The following is a 13,614-nucleotide window of genomic DNA, read 5'->3' as shown; positions in this document are numbered from 1 at the left end:
GGATTTTATTTGAAAATTAATTAATGAAGGTGTTAATTTGTGCTTTTGCGCCCATTTCCCAAAACTGTGATGTGCAGAGGCCTTTATATTTAACAGAGACAGAAGAAAAACAACATATTAAATTCTTCATCTGATAAATGTTTTTGTTTTTAAAATAAAAACAATTTAACGCCAGGTACATGTTCTGTTTCTGTTCTTAGCAGACTGACATCGACAGACGGGAAAAGTCGTGTGTTGTAGGTTAATTATCAACAGGTCATTAAAGCTGAGTATAAAAAGATTCACTGAAATAAAAGGTGAACCAATAAAAGTAAAGATCAGAATAGGTTTACATCTCGGTTTGAGGCTGCGCTCGTATTTGAGGCTCGTTATGATTCTGTGATAGAATCTGAAGCATGTTAAAACTATATACCATACCAAAAATAACACAAATTATTACGTACACTTCTGAAAAATGTATTCTACTCTAACAATCTTGTAGCTCTTTACAAATACTGAATACCACAACCTTCATGAAGATAAAATTTAGTGCAGTACTGTTTTATTAGAAATCATACCGTAAAGTGAGAAGTGAAATGAAAATACTGTATGTAGGTCAAGCTCACAAAGAGGAGAGGTTGCTAATCGGCTTATCAGTTCAAACGCCTGCATTCATGACAGCATGAGTAATTACATCCATAAAGGCGACATTGACGCTGACTTCTAAGGTTTACAGGTTGTGGATCATCACCATCCAGGTGACGTCTTTTCCAGGTAAGTCCCTGATTGTCCTAACACAATATAAGATGTGCATTAACAGACTTCTAGCTACATTGATTGCTGCTATTCTGCCAGTGCTATTTTTTTAACCTTGTGCAATACATGTCTTCCATTTTTGTATATTTTATATATTTTTTAGCATTTATTATTTTAACTTCTCTTGTAAATCCCTTGTAAATAATGCATTTTTTGCACTATTTTGTATATACTTGCGTTTTTATGCACTGGAAAGGAGAAGCTCTCCAGTCTCATTGTGCACTGTATAATGACAATAAAGGGCATTCTATACATTTTATTCTATTCTCTTCTCTTCTATTCGCAGCTTGAATCCTGTATGAAGCAAGAAAGTGAAAACCTCACTTTCAAAACCATCTTTATAGAAGACTGAATTCTAGCGATACCTAGTGGCCAAACCCAGGCATTTATCACATTTATTTACACCCTGAACAGCCACTTCATAAAGTGACCTGAAGGTCAATTCTAAAGAAACACATCTAGTTCAGAAGTATGGATATTACTGGATCCAGACGCACATAACTACTCCAAAGCTCCCAAAAAGAGCTCATCTGCCGTGACATTGTATCGCAATGCCGTGACCCGGATTCGAACCGGGGTTGCTGCGGCCACAACGCAGAGTACTAACCACTATACGATCACGGCGAGCTACGATGAGCCGTAACGCGTCCCCTCCACTGCGCCAACCCACTCCCACGCTCGTAGTGGAACTACAATTTCAGACGTTAGTGTTTGTATTTACACATTTGTTTTAGCAAATATGGATAATTTCAATATGGCAGCTAAAGCATATAAGTATAGCGACACTTGGCTTCATTTAAAAAAATAAAAACTGTTGTTGTGTTACTTTATCTGAGTTTAAACTGCGCTGTGCGCTCAGCGTCCCGCACCGGCGCATGCGCATGACATATCCAGAGCGTCCTTGCTTAGAGCATTGACTGAATGTACTGATTTGGATTTAACACAGGGCGACCAGACCTCCTCTTTTTTCTTTCTTTCTTTCTTTCTTTCTTTCTTTCTTTCTTTCTTTCTTTCTTTCTTTTTTTTTTTTAAGAAAATTCCGAATATGCAATCAATACAAGGCTCCCCAGATAACAACACAAAGGGGGAAAGAGAAATGAATGACACATTCGAGAAGGAGTGAGATGAAGCGCAGCCTGTAAGCTCTCACCCCTTTGTCACAATGCATACATGTTCACGCACACACATATAAACGTATACAAACACACACCTACATGCACACATATACACATGCACATATAAGATGTTTGGACTTTGCTTGAGTTCCTCACTGAGCTTGTTCCATTGTTTGACACCTGTAATTGATCTGCAGAAACTTTTCAAGGTTGTTCGCATGTTTAACATTTTGAAGTTATGTTCTGCTCTTAATTGATAACTTCCCTCCCGAGTAGTTTTTTCTTTTTTTTTTTTTTTGCCTGATTGTGGTTTGGTAAGATACGATGTCAGTGAATTTCTGTATTTTTGATTGTAGAAAAAAACGTCAAACTCAAACTTTGAAACAATGTCACCCTAGTTAACGCTCTTGCTGCGCATTTCAGTAGAGATTGATATATTTTCAGGTCTGAAATATGTTTGATAAACATTTATTGATGTTCAGCAAGTGCCACAGTAAAGCTGGTTTGGTGACCTCTATGGCCCCCACTAACGGACACGTCTAGATGGGAAGTATGGATATCTCTGGATCCATACGCACATAGCTACTCCACAGGTCCCAAAATGAGCTCATCTGCCGTGACATTGTATCGCAATGCCGTGACCCGGATTCGAACCGGGGTTGCTGCGGCCACAACGCAGAGTACTAACCACTATACGATCACGGCGAGCTACGATGAGCCATGACGCTTCCCCTCCACTGCGCCAACCCACTCCCACGCTCGTAGTGAAACTACTATTTCAGACTTTAGTGTTCGTATTTACATATTTGTTTTAGCAAACATGGACATCTTTTAATATGGCAGCTAAAGCATATAAGTATAGCGACATTTGGCTTCATTTAAAAAGATAAAAACTGTTGTTGTGTTACTTTATCTGAGTTTAAACTGCGCTGTGCGCTCAGCGTCCCGCACCCGCGCATGCGCATGACCCACATTGACATACTGATTTGGACTAAACGACCAGACCTTCTCTGTTTTTCTTTCTCTTCTTTTTAAAGAAAATTCCTAATATGCAAGAAAACACGAGGAAGCGAACAACAACAAAACAAAGAAAAAAGAGAAATGAATGAAAAGGAGTGAGATGAAGCGCAGCCTGTAAGCTCTCACCCCTTTGTCACAATGCATACATGTTCACACACACATAAACGTATACAAACACACACCTACATGCATACATACACACATGCACATATAAGATGTTTGGACTTTGCTTGAGTTCCTCATTGAGCTTGTTCCATAGTTTGACACCTGTAATTGATCTGCAGAAACTTTTCAAGGTTGTTCGGATTTTTATTTATTTATTTTCCTTACGGTTGTTGTTTGGCAGGATACGACGTAAAGCGGGTTGGGTGACCTCTATGGCCCCACTAACGGACACGTCTAGATGGGAAGTATGGATATCTCTGGATCCATACGCACATAACTACTCCACAGTTCCCCAAAAGAGCTCATCTGCCGTGACATTGTATCGCAATGCCGTGACCCGGATTCGAACCGGGGTTGCTGCGGCCACAACGCAGAGTACTAACCACTATACGATCACGGCGAGCTACGATGAGCCATGACGCAGCATCTCCACTGCGCCAACCCACTCCCACGCTCATAGTGAAACTACAACTTGAGGTATCGAGGCATCACGAATTGTCGCAGGTGTGAGTGACAGGTTGTGAACAGATTGACTGGATTAAACAGTTAAAGAGTCACTGGGGAGTGTTGTCTGTCTGCTGTCTGCAGGATGCTTAAATACTCTGTTAAATGATATTTGATTGTCCAAATCAACATTTAAAAAGTGCCTCACAAAAGCATAACAATCTTCAAAAAACATTTTTATCAGCAGCTGAATTTTGAACCATTTGAAGTCTTGAAATTAATGTCCAAACAGGTCAAAAGGCTGCTGCAATAATCCAGAGGTGATGAAATAAAAACATGTAACATAGTCTCTGTGTCTTCAAAAGATAACATGAGATGGATTTTGCCTTACAACAATTAAAGCTTATCTACTATTCCAACTGAACAGCACAACAAAAATACATCATACACAGTAAAATACATTTAAAGTGTCAGTCTCCAAAACATGTCATTGCCTGTGACCCGCTGATGAAAGTGCATGAAAGTCTTTATATTTACAGTGTTAGAAAGTGGGTCTTTGTGGCACATGACAAGCCACACACAGGGAAGTGATGGATAATCCTTCAACCTGCAGCCACGTACTTTTATGCAAGCAGGAGTAGACGTGGCTAATGTTTACTGGCAGCTTGGTGACATCTTGGATTTCTGGGAGATGAGGTTATTTCAAAAGGTGAAGAGAATGTAGACAGATATTTTATTTATTCCAAGACAAACAAACACATGTTGGTCAGATATGAACATAAAGGTGCATTATATAGAAACACTCGGTTTTAATGTTGTGGCTGATCAGCTGATCTCCAGGCCTGTGTGTTATTACTGTTATTATTACTGTATGTTGTGTGGACATAGAACCAGATGCTGTGTGAGGTATTTTACACATTGTGACTCTGATGTGTTTCCAGTTGAGTCACACAGACTCTGGCTCTGCTGTCTGAACCGTTTGGACACACAGCTCTGGAAAACTGAAACAGTCTCATTGGGGGAGATGTAGAGCAGGGTGAAGATGCTCTGCGGCTCACAACAGGGGAGACGAGTTCACACAGAGTTCAGTCTCCATGTTACACCCTCCGCTGCTCCTGCCTCCAGGCCGGATACACTCAGAGAGCACGCTGCTTTATTTATTTTATTCTTTCTTCTTCTTTTTTTTAATGTCCCCTCCAGTGAGTTTAACCAACCCTGTCAGCCGGTGCACCACCGCCAGGAAGACAGGACTCAAAATGTAAAGGAAACCCATTTAGAATACAGGCATACAACTCCCTAGAATAAAGCTATAATTAATGTCTTAAAGCTATTTTCATGTTCCTGTAAATGGGTTTCCATCTTAATCCCAGATATAAATATGAAATTACTGCTTTCTGCAAATATATATATTTTATAATATAAATAAAATTTCATATCTCACCATACTATATATACTGTGCATGATCTATCTATCTATCTATCTATCTATCTATCTATCTATCTATCTATCTATCTATCTACTGTTTTTTTCAAACCTGGGGAAGTGATGCCCCCTTGAGGCTGGAGTCCGCATTGCAGTCAACTTTTTTTTTTTCCATTTTTCCTGATTTCTCAGTAATGAGGCCACATTTATTTGCAAATATTTGCCAAAGCAGGTAAAAACTACAATATATTTCTGTCAATCAATAAAGCAAAAGAAAGAAAAAAAAGAAAGATTCTCCATGTTGTACGGTACGGTATTTATTACACAGTATTTATTTTTAAGTAAAGTAAATTAGGAAAAGTTAAATGTCATGACTGGAACTCTAAATATCCTGCAGTCACGTCTGATGATCTAAAAAAACAAACATGATAATTCATATTAATTAGAATTATTGTATTATTTCATGACTTTGCAGGTTATGTGAGCCGCAAAACAAATATTAATATCACCTATGAAGTCATTTTTACTTGACTTTCACGTCTCTGGATCTATGATAACATTTCTCACTGCACACACTCTACTTAAAAAAACTTTTTTTGTACCAATTTCCAGCTTGTAAATCCAACACTGGATGAAGTTACTGAATGTAGAGCTGCTGAGTGAACAATGAATAAGACCCAGTGAATGAGGAATTTCTGTTACTCTCACAATTTAAATTCCTAGATAAGACACTGAAGGCACATCTACTTACTACTAAACTTCTCGTTACAGTACTGAAGCTTAGCAACAGAAACAAAATCAAGAATGCAGACCTCAAAATACAATTTCTTGCTTTCCAGAAATCAATACATATATTAAAGAAGAAGAAGCAACCGGGCTCATAAAGTATAATTGTGCATCTTTGAAGTTTCTGCTCGAGTAGAAACCAAACCGCCTGCAGCTGATTTAGTGGATTTTATTTTGTACAAAATAAATAATTAAATGCACACTTTTTCACACCTTTGTTTCTTTCTTTCTTTCCTTCTTTCTCAGAAATAAACCAAGGACATGAGACTCTGAAAATGCCTCAGCAGTCAAGTAATAGGATGACACAGATGGCCAGAGCACCCCGTCGTCACCCTGAGGGCGCATTCGCTCGCCTTTTTATTGGAGGTTGGAAGAACTCAAGGACATTACACCGTTTATTCCAAAACACCAGAAAAAAAAAATCACATTTCATTCATTCATCGATTTAAATATTAAGTCAACATCAGTGCACGACTAGGACGCAGAGAAACTGCACCGTCCCAGAAAAATCACAGCTTGAGCAGATGCAACGTTGAGACACTTTTATTTCCTTTAATTCCTTTTAATAGGAGTCACGTGAGCGATCCGGTATCACACGTTTAACACCGAGGACGGTTTTAACGAGACCGGCTTCCTCGTCGTCTCCTCACCTCTCACGCTAATGGCTCCAAATGGTGCCTGAAATTAATTTGAACCGTGCGCTGAAGTTGCGCAGTGAAGCGTCAGTAAAACACACTCAGCGTGCTCATGATGATTAACCCAGCGCCCGGCTCTTCTGATGGCTTCACACCAAAAGATACAGGAGGGACAGTTTTACCGTGAATGAATTTAACACAATGTGTCCTCGGCGCGGAGGAGGGAGGAGACGCGCTGGGTTCAAAATGTTTTAATTTCCTGTCTGCACCTTGATTTGGACATTTTTCCTCTGTTGCAGTGATAATTTACTGAGACATCTGATGATGCCATTTGTACATTTACAGGCAAAGACTTGTTATTATGACACACTTCCTGTTTTATTTTGTAGTACTGTTCCTTGTGTATATTTAGTCCAAAGTTACTTCCTGTTGTTTCCCGCCACCTTCTCCCACACACCTGTACCTTGTTTAGTAATTAGTCGGGTCCTGTTTATTCCCTGTGTTTCCTTGCGTTCACGCTGTCCAGCCTTTGTTTTCTCGTGTTTGCTTGCCTGGTTTTGGACTCTGCTTTTATTTTTTTGGACTTTGGTTTTTGTGCTTTTCCCCTGATTGGATTTGGTTGTTTTCTCTGCCTGCCTGCCCACCCATGTATGACTTTGGACTGGATTAGTAAAAGTTTTCCCTGTGCACGTGAATTAAGTGTCTCCTGGGATTCTTCTTCTGCGCCTGAGTCTAAGGTTTGTGCAAGATCGTTTCAAAAAGCCGGTATTAAATCATATATTCTTCCCCTTTTCAAGTGGGAACTGCATGAACATCGTTTAGTGAGTTTTTATTATTATTATTTTCTCCTGGAACAGCAAAGCTCCAGATTATACTCGCAACTGCACAAATACTGCATAAAGCGTGTGAAGCTCAGCAGTACACACAGTAAAACGAACAGTTTGTGTCTTATTTTGGGACTATCTTTTTTTTTTTAAATACTTTTTTTTAGAAGTGATGTCTGTCTTTCCAGATGTTGTGTTCTGCAGATACATGGACAGATCTCAGACAACACACAGTCTTAAAACACTGTTTTAATACAGAGAATAGTCAGAGCATATGTGGATTGTAAAATAAATAAATAAATAAATGGGTCCAATATTTAGTTACTGGGGTGATGGAGTTTGTCAGAGTGTGCGTTTCCATTTTCCTGCTCCCATTAGAGTGAACAGACTCAGGAGCTGCCTCTCGACTAAAAGTATGAACAGTGGCGACACAAACAAATGTGACACAGATACAGGAAATGAATGATTCTGTGTACCGCACCTTGATCATAACGATAAAACTAACATGCAGTTTTGGGTATCTGGAGCTCAGCAACATAGATTTCCTCTGTTTTTATTTCTGAACTTTACACTGATCAGGCATTACATTATGACCACCTTCCTAGTACTGTGTAGGTGTCCCTGGTTACCTTCAATACGGCTTAGACTCATCAGAGAATAGACATGGATCTTCTGAGGGTGTCTGGAAATGGGATGTTATTAGTGGGGGTCCTTTGGATCCTATAGGTTGAGGGGAGGGGCCTCTGTGGACCCCCCCCTCTGTGAGGGTGCATGGTCTGGTCTAGGTGGGTACTGCATGTCTAAATAATATCCACATAAATAAAAACCAGGTCCTGAGTTGTCACAAAATGTTGGTCAGTGGTTTTAATGTTGTGGCTGACCGGTGTATAATCTTGTTATATTATTATTGTTGCATTAACTTTTTATTTTTAGTATTTCCGGACCTGTTCTAGACTTTGTGATAGGAGCAGTAGTCTTGCATCATCAGGACAAACTAGGGCAGTTTAAATGCCCTTCCACCCATTTCTCCAAACATAAATAACTGCTGCAGGGAGAAATGTTTTGCTCCGATGTGCTGTGCAAACTTTGTGAGTTTCATGGTCTTATGTAAGAGTTTTATAATGAAGTCTTCTGGCGAGTGTCAAAAAAAACCTGTAGTAGTTCACATGGTTACTTGAGGCTGGCTCTAAAACCAAGTCAACAACTATAGCCCCTGTGTTAAAATGCCCAATTTAAAGGATAAACTAATATTTAATAATGTATATTTAGTTCTGTCTTTCTTGTATGTGTGTTCATTTTATAATTTTTTTTGCTTACATTTTTGTTTTATGCCATTTTTACTTGTATTTTTATGTTTTTAAACTATATTCACCTACTTTTCTCTTACTAGTGATTCTCAGGAGGGTTTTTTTTTATGTACAACTGTGACCAAACAATTTCCCTTGTGGATTAAAGTCTTAATCTAAGTTGTGTACAGTCTTTCCCAGAGCCAGTAAAAGTCTTATTCCAGTGGAGCTCCAGCTAACCACCTCATAACATCTTGCACATTGTCGTGTCAGACGACTCCAGGTAATAATGAGCGTCCTGTAATCACACATGACGTTGCTTACATCTGTTCAGTGCGGTGGTGCAGCAGTTCTGCACCCACATCCTGTTTAGCTGTTGTCACACCCTGTATGAAGCTAATGCTTCCACTGAGTCCATTATTTCAAAGCCTATTAGTGCTGAGTGCACGTTTGAATTAAGTATTTAAAATGTACGTTTCTCAATCCAGACTGTGCTCCTGCACGATGTAGGTCAGTCAATAATTTAATACTTGCTGTGCTCGTTATGACATCACGTTATATTTTCTGTACATGTGTTTTCTTGTGAGCGGTTGTGAACTCCAGATGTAGTAGTGGTGTTAAATTTTCTAATTGTAAAACACTCGCACATCCGTGAAAGACATCGCAGGCACAGCTAAAGAGTGTGATTTGAAAAGTTGCTCTTCAGAATTATAAAAGAGCCCCAGCCTCTTTATTGACAGACTTCCTCCCACTGAGGTTGTAAACCGGTCAGAGCATCAGCCAGCGGAGAAGTGCAGCGAATAGCAATCAGGTAAACTGTGGGCCGGCAGTGATAGCTGGACACACGCAGGGAGGGCTGGCCGTGGGTGTGTGTGTGCACTTCTTCAAATATTGGAAAGCGTTTAGAACAACCCTGGCCTGTTGTGAAGTGACTCACTCTTAAATGTAATAGCGCGCTGTGTAAAGCTTTACAGCAGAGACATGTGCAGGCTAAATGAACTACTTCAATGAAAGTACAGTCATCTAGTGTAACATTAGAACCACCTTCTGGATAAATGAATGCAGATTCTTTTTTTTCAAGACAAAAAGGATTTGTTTTTCTTTTCTTTAAATACCTGTTTCAACGATCACCTGTGGTCTTCTTCAGACATCATCTGGCAGATGTTTTGTGTCATTTAAAGGTGACAAAACAACAAATTCAAGAGGCCATTGAAATCAGGAAGCAGACTAACTGGACCCTGGGAACATTCATGAGTGCGGATTGATACTGGAACATCGATACCCGGTCTCTAAAATCGATACTTTAGATACTTCAGTCATTGGAGATAATGTAGGAACACAGTGGAAAGTAACTAAACTATGGGCAACACAACAAACCTTGTGAAACACCTCAGGTTAAACCACAACACAGAATATGAGGCATTTATGATGATGAGGACAGAAGAGGAGAGAACAGAGTCACAATTAAGATGCAAGGTTTCATTTTATAGTAGTTATAAATAGTTAAACAATAATTTACTTTATCATTTTGCTCATTTCCTTTTTAGTGTTTGAAATAGCATTTACACATATTTTGTATGATTGTGTCTCTGTTTGGTTTTTCTGTTGTTGTATTATCTCGGCTACATAGTAAATGAGGCCACTACCTCAATATACTTCAGAGTTTAAAATAAATAACTCTGTCTTGTATTCTTTATGAAGTTATGATTTTAAAATACAATACTTTTTTCTTTTTTTTTTTTAAAGATTTATCAGACACATTAGGGTGTATTGATATCTGATCGGTATCGCTGATACCAGTCTGAATTTTACTCGGTTTTGGGTCAGAAAGGAAATCGGTGGTATTTGTGGTATCGGGAGGGTCCACAGGAAGAACACCTTTTAAACGACACGTCACATCCGGCAGATGACGCCTCTGAAGAAGATCGTGGGTTGAAATTTTTTTCAAAAATCTTACCTGTTCCGTTTTGTCTTGATAAAATAATCTGCACAATTATTCAAGTTAAAGAAGGCGAGATGAACGTTGCCAAAACATGCCTGACCCGTCCAGACCTGGCCTCCTCCAGACCCCCTGAAGGTATCTGTGGTATCTGGCACCAAGACGTCAGCAGCAGATCCTTTAAGTCCTGGAAGTTGCGCGGTGGGGCCTCCAAAAGACCGGGCTCGTTTGTCGCACAGATGCTGGATTAGATTGAGATTTGAGGAATTTGGAGGCCACGCCTCAGACTCATTGTTGTCGCTCCTCAGATGGTTTTTGCTTTGTGTCAGGGAGCATTATCCTGCTGAAAGAGGGAATATCGTTCCAGTGAAAGCCTCAGGCAGCTCGTCTTCTTCCTTGGAGACGTGTTTTCACCCGGTCATCCACGTGACAGAGAAGAGAACATGATTCATCAGACTAGACCACCTCCTTTGAAGAAATATACTCGGATGAGTCGCAAAAAATCTTCTAAAAACTGTACAAGTCCAGTTTCCTTTTTGGAAAAACCCCGACCTGGATGACTGAGAACCTTCATGGAACCCAGTCAAGCAGCCATCACAGTTTGTCAAACTCATTTTTCCCGCTTCTACATCAACTCTGAGGACAAAATGTTCACTCATTGCCTATTACATCCCATCCACTAACAGGTGTCCTGATGAAGAGGTAATCAGTGTCTCCTGTCATAGTGTTATGCCTGATCGGTCTAAACACGTTTGTGATACCGCAACTATCACTTTCACGTCATTGTATCAACCTCCAGTACTTTCTGGTATCGCGTGTTTTTGTTTGTCTTAATTTGAGACAATCTGGGTGAAAATTGGAGCAGTCACTCTGTTGCTTCCAGTTAATTCCTCTCAAGATCTAATCCAGTTTTACACTCTGTCCCTGGGAAGCACTGGAGCCTGAATCTCTCACCTCGTGACTGAACACAAAATGAAACCCAAACACATGAGATGATGCAAATAGATTCAACTTTGCCCCGGAGCGGGAATGAAAGTGGAGACACAACAGCTCGAAAAAAAGGTTTCCGCTTGAAGGACTAATATCAGCAGTTAATTAGAGCTTGTCCCAGAGCTGCAAGATTACAATTCATAGATATTACAACAACAAGAGGATGACAGATGAATGCATTCATTGTCATTGTTGTGTCAAATTGCAACAACTTGATTTTGTGGAATGTGTGTCAAGACAAGAAGGAAAATAATGTCACTGGAGCAAAGGAGTCTAACATAGAACAATTTTAGTTTTCAGATATGTGTCCGTTAACTGTATCTATGAGTATGTTACAACTCATTAAATGATTGTCTAATTGAGGGGTGTCGTTTTAGTTCAGTGTGATCTCAAGAACACACTAACATAATAACCTATAAATAACGACAACTCCAGAATTTTCCTTTGTTTTAGTAAAAAAAAACATTATGATACAAATCTTTTTATAAAATATTTTCATTAACAACCTGAAATTTAGTTTGGTGTAAATAAGAGTGGTTTGCAGAGCTGTTTATTAGAGAGAGTTTGGCTGACTAGTGAATGGACCGTCTGAGTTATCCCGCTATGCTGACTGGTTCTCATCTAACCAATATTCACTCATAGAGAAGTGGCAATTACAGAGAATAAAATTAAAAGTTAAAATATGCCACAGTGCTCAGCCAATGGCTCCAGAACAGGATCAGGAAACCATGGAGAAACTCCACCGTTTCCCCAGTGAATAAAAACAGAGAAAGTTAAGGAGCAGAAGATTAAAAGGAAGAACTGGATGTCAAACTGATTTCTGTGTGAAGTAAATGTCAATGTCTCTCTTTGACGTTTGGTAACGTTTTATATAGGAAAAATAAAGTCATGTCATCATTAATGTGAACCATGAAGCTAACCTAGCCTTATGCTAACCTTATGCTAGCTAGTTATCTAGACTAAAGGCTTAGAAAAATAGCAGAATTTATATACATGTAGATGGACAAAATAATTGACATGTAACTTTACCTCAGTGACTAAGTTATTATGGCTAACATGCTAATGCTATAATGATAATACTAAATAACAGTAAGAGTATCTATAATTTTTCAGAGTAATCAACCTTTTAACAGTGATGGATGAACACGCAGACTGAGGAGAAGGTAAACACAGCTCCATGACTGATGAGGTGATTGAACTACAAAGCATTTTGCAGGATCATTTATGATATTTAAAGTAAGTAGACGCTGGGATATTTAAGTGAGGGTCTTTTACATATCGACAGACATTAGCGATGACATTTATAGGCCTGTTAATGGTGGAAATAATACATTTATTTCAACATAGCACATCCGCCTCCATAGAGTTACAATGTAGAATCTAACCTCTGATGTAGCAAACATGGCGCCATGATTTGAGTTGGTCAGACTCTCTCTAATATACGACTCTGGTGATTTGGGCTCATTGCTGCCATCTACTGTTTGGTTCTGGTTCTCTCAGGTTTGTGTTATATCCACTACTTGAGAAATGTTGTTTATTTTCTGTAAGTTTTCTTCTTCATCCCTTCCTCCCTTTTCTCCTTCCTCGTCTACTTCTCCTTTCCCTCCATCCTTCGTCTTCACATTCTCCTCATCTTCTTCCTCTTGCCCCTGCTCCTCTTCATTCTTCCTCATTTCAATCATCCTCCTTTTGCATCCTTATCCTCCTCTTCCTCCTCATCCTCTTTTCTCTCCTCTTCCATCTTCTTCTTCTCCTCTTCCTTCGCAAATTCATCCCACTGTTTGTTCATACTTTCTGATGTGACCTGTAAGATTCATTGAAAACAAAAATAAATGAGCCTTTTGTGATCACAGCGGTATGTTAAATTTTAAATAAGTTTATCCACGAAAAAAAGAAACTTTGTGTTAAAATGGTTTAAAAGTGTCTTCATCAAATTAGTGAATAGAGACAAATGATCTTTTTGGGATAGAGATTTTTATTATGTCCTTTCCATAATAACTTTGTTTAAAGTATCAGTATAATAACACTTATACATATCATTCCAAATGCTTATGTGCATTAATAATGTTGACTTATAAATTATATTGCACCTTGCATATTGTATCCGAAATATGTTTCAAAGCCTTGTAGTTCATAACATCTTGGAAACTGCAGCGATAACCTCTTAAACTTTCACTTCCCCCGATAACTGG

General features: G+C 39.1%; 3 non-coding genes across 3 annotated transcripts; all 3 read right to left on the bottom strand.

The window, feature by feature from the left end:
* Positions 1–1,347: 1,347 nt before the first annotated feature.
* On the bottom strand, positions 1,348–1,419 carry trnah-gug. The gene has a single exon. It is a non-coding gene; the product is annotated as a tRNA-His (tRNA).
* Positions 1,420–2,543: 1,124 nt separating this feature from the next.
* Positions 2,544–2,615, bottom strand: trnah-gug. Its single transcript has one exon. It is a non-coding gene; the product is annotated as a tRNA-His (tRNA).
* An 808-nt stretch (positions 2,616–3,423) lies between these two features.
* Positions 3,424–3,495, bottom strand: trnah-gug. Its single transcript has one exon. It is a non-coding gene; the product is annotated as a tRNA-His (tRNA).
* Between the last annotated feature and the right edge of the window lie 10,119 nt (positions 3,496–13,614).

The sequence above is a fragment of the Mugil cephalus genome, chromosome 4 (genome assembly GCF_022458985.1).
Source record: "Mugil cephalus isolate CIBA_MC_2020 chromosome 4, CIBA_Mcephalus_1.1, whole genome shotgun sequence".
In the NCBI taxonomy this organism is placed as follows: domain Eukaryota; kingdom Metazoa; phylum Chordata; class Actinopteri; order Mugiliformes; family Mugilidae; genus Mugil; species Mugil cephalus.
The sequence above is the reverse complement of the archived record's forward strand: the minus strand, read 5'-3'. Positions and strand labels throughout refer to the sequence as shown.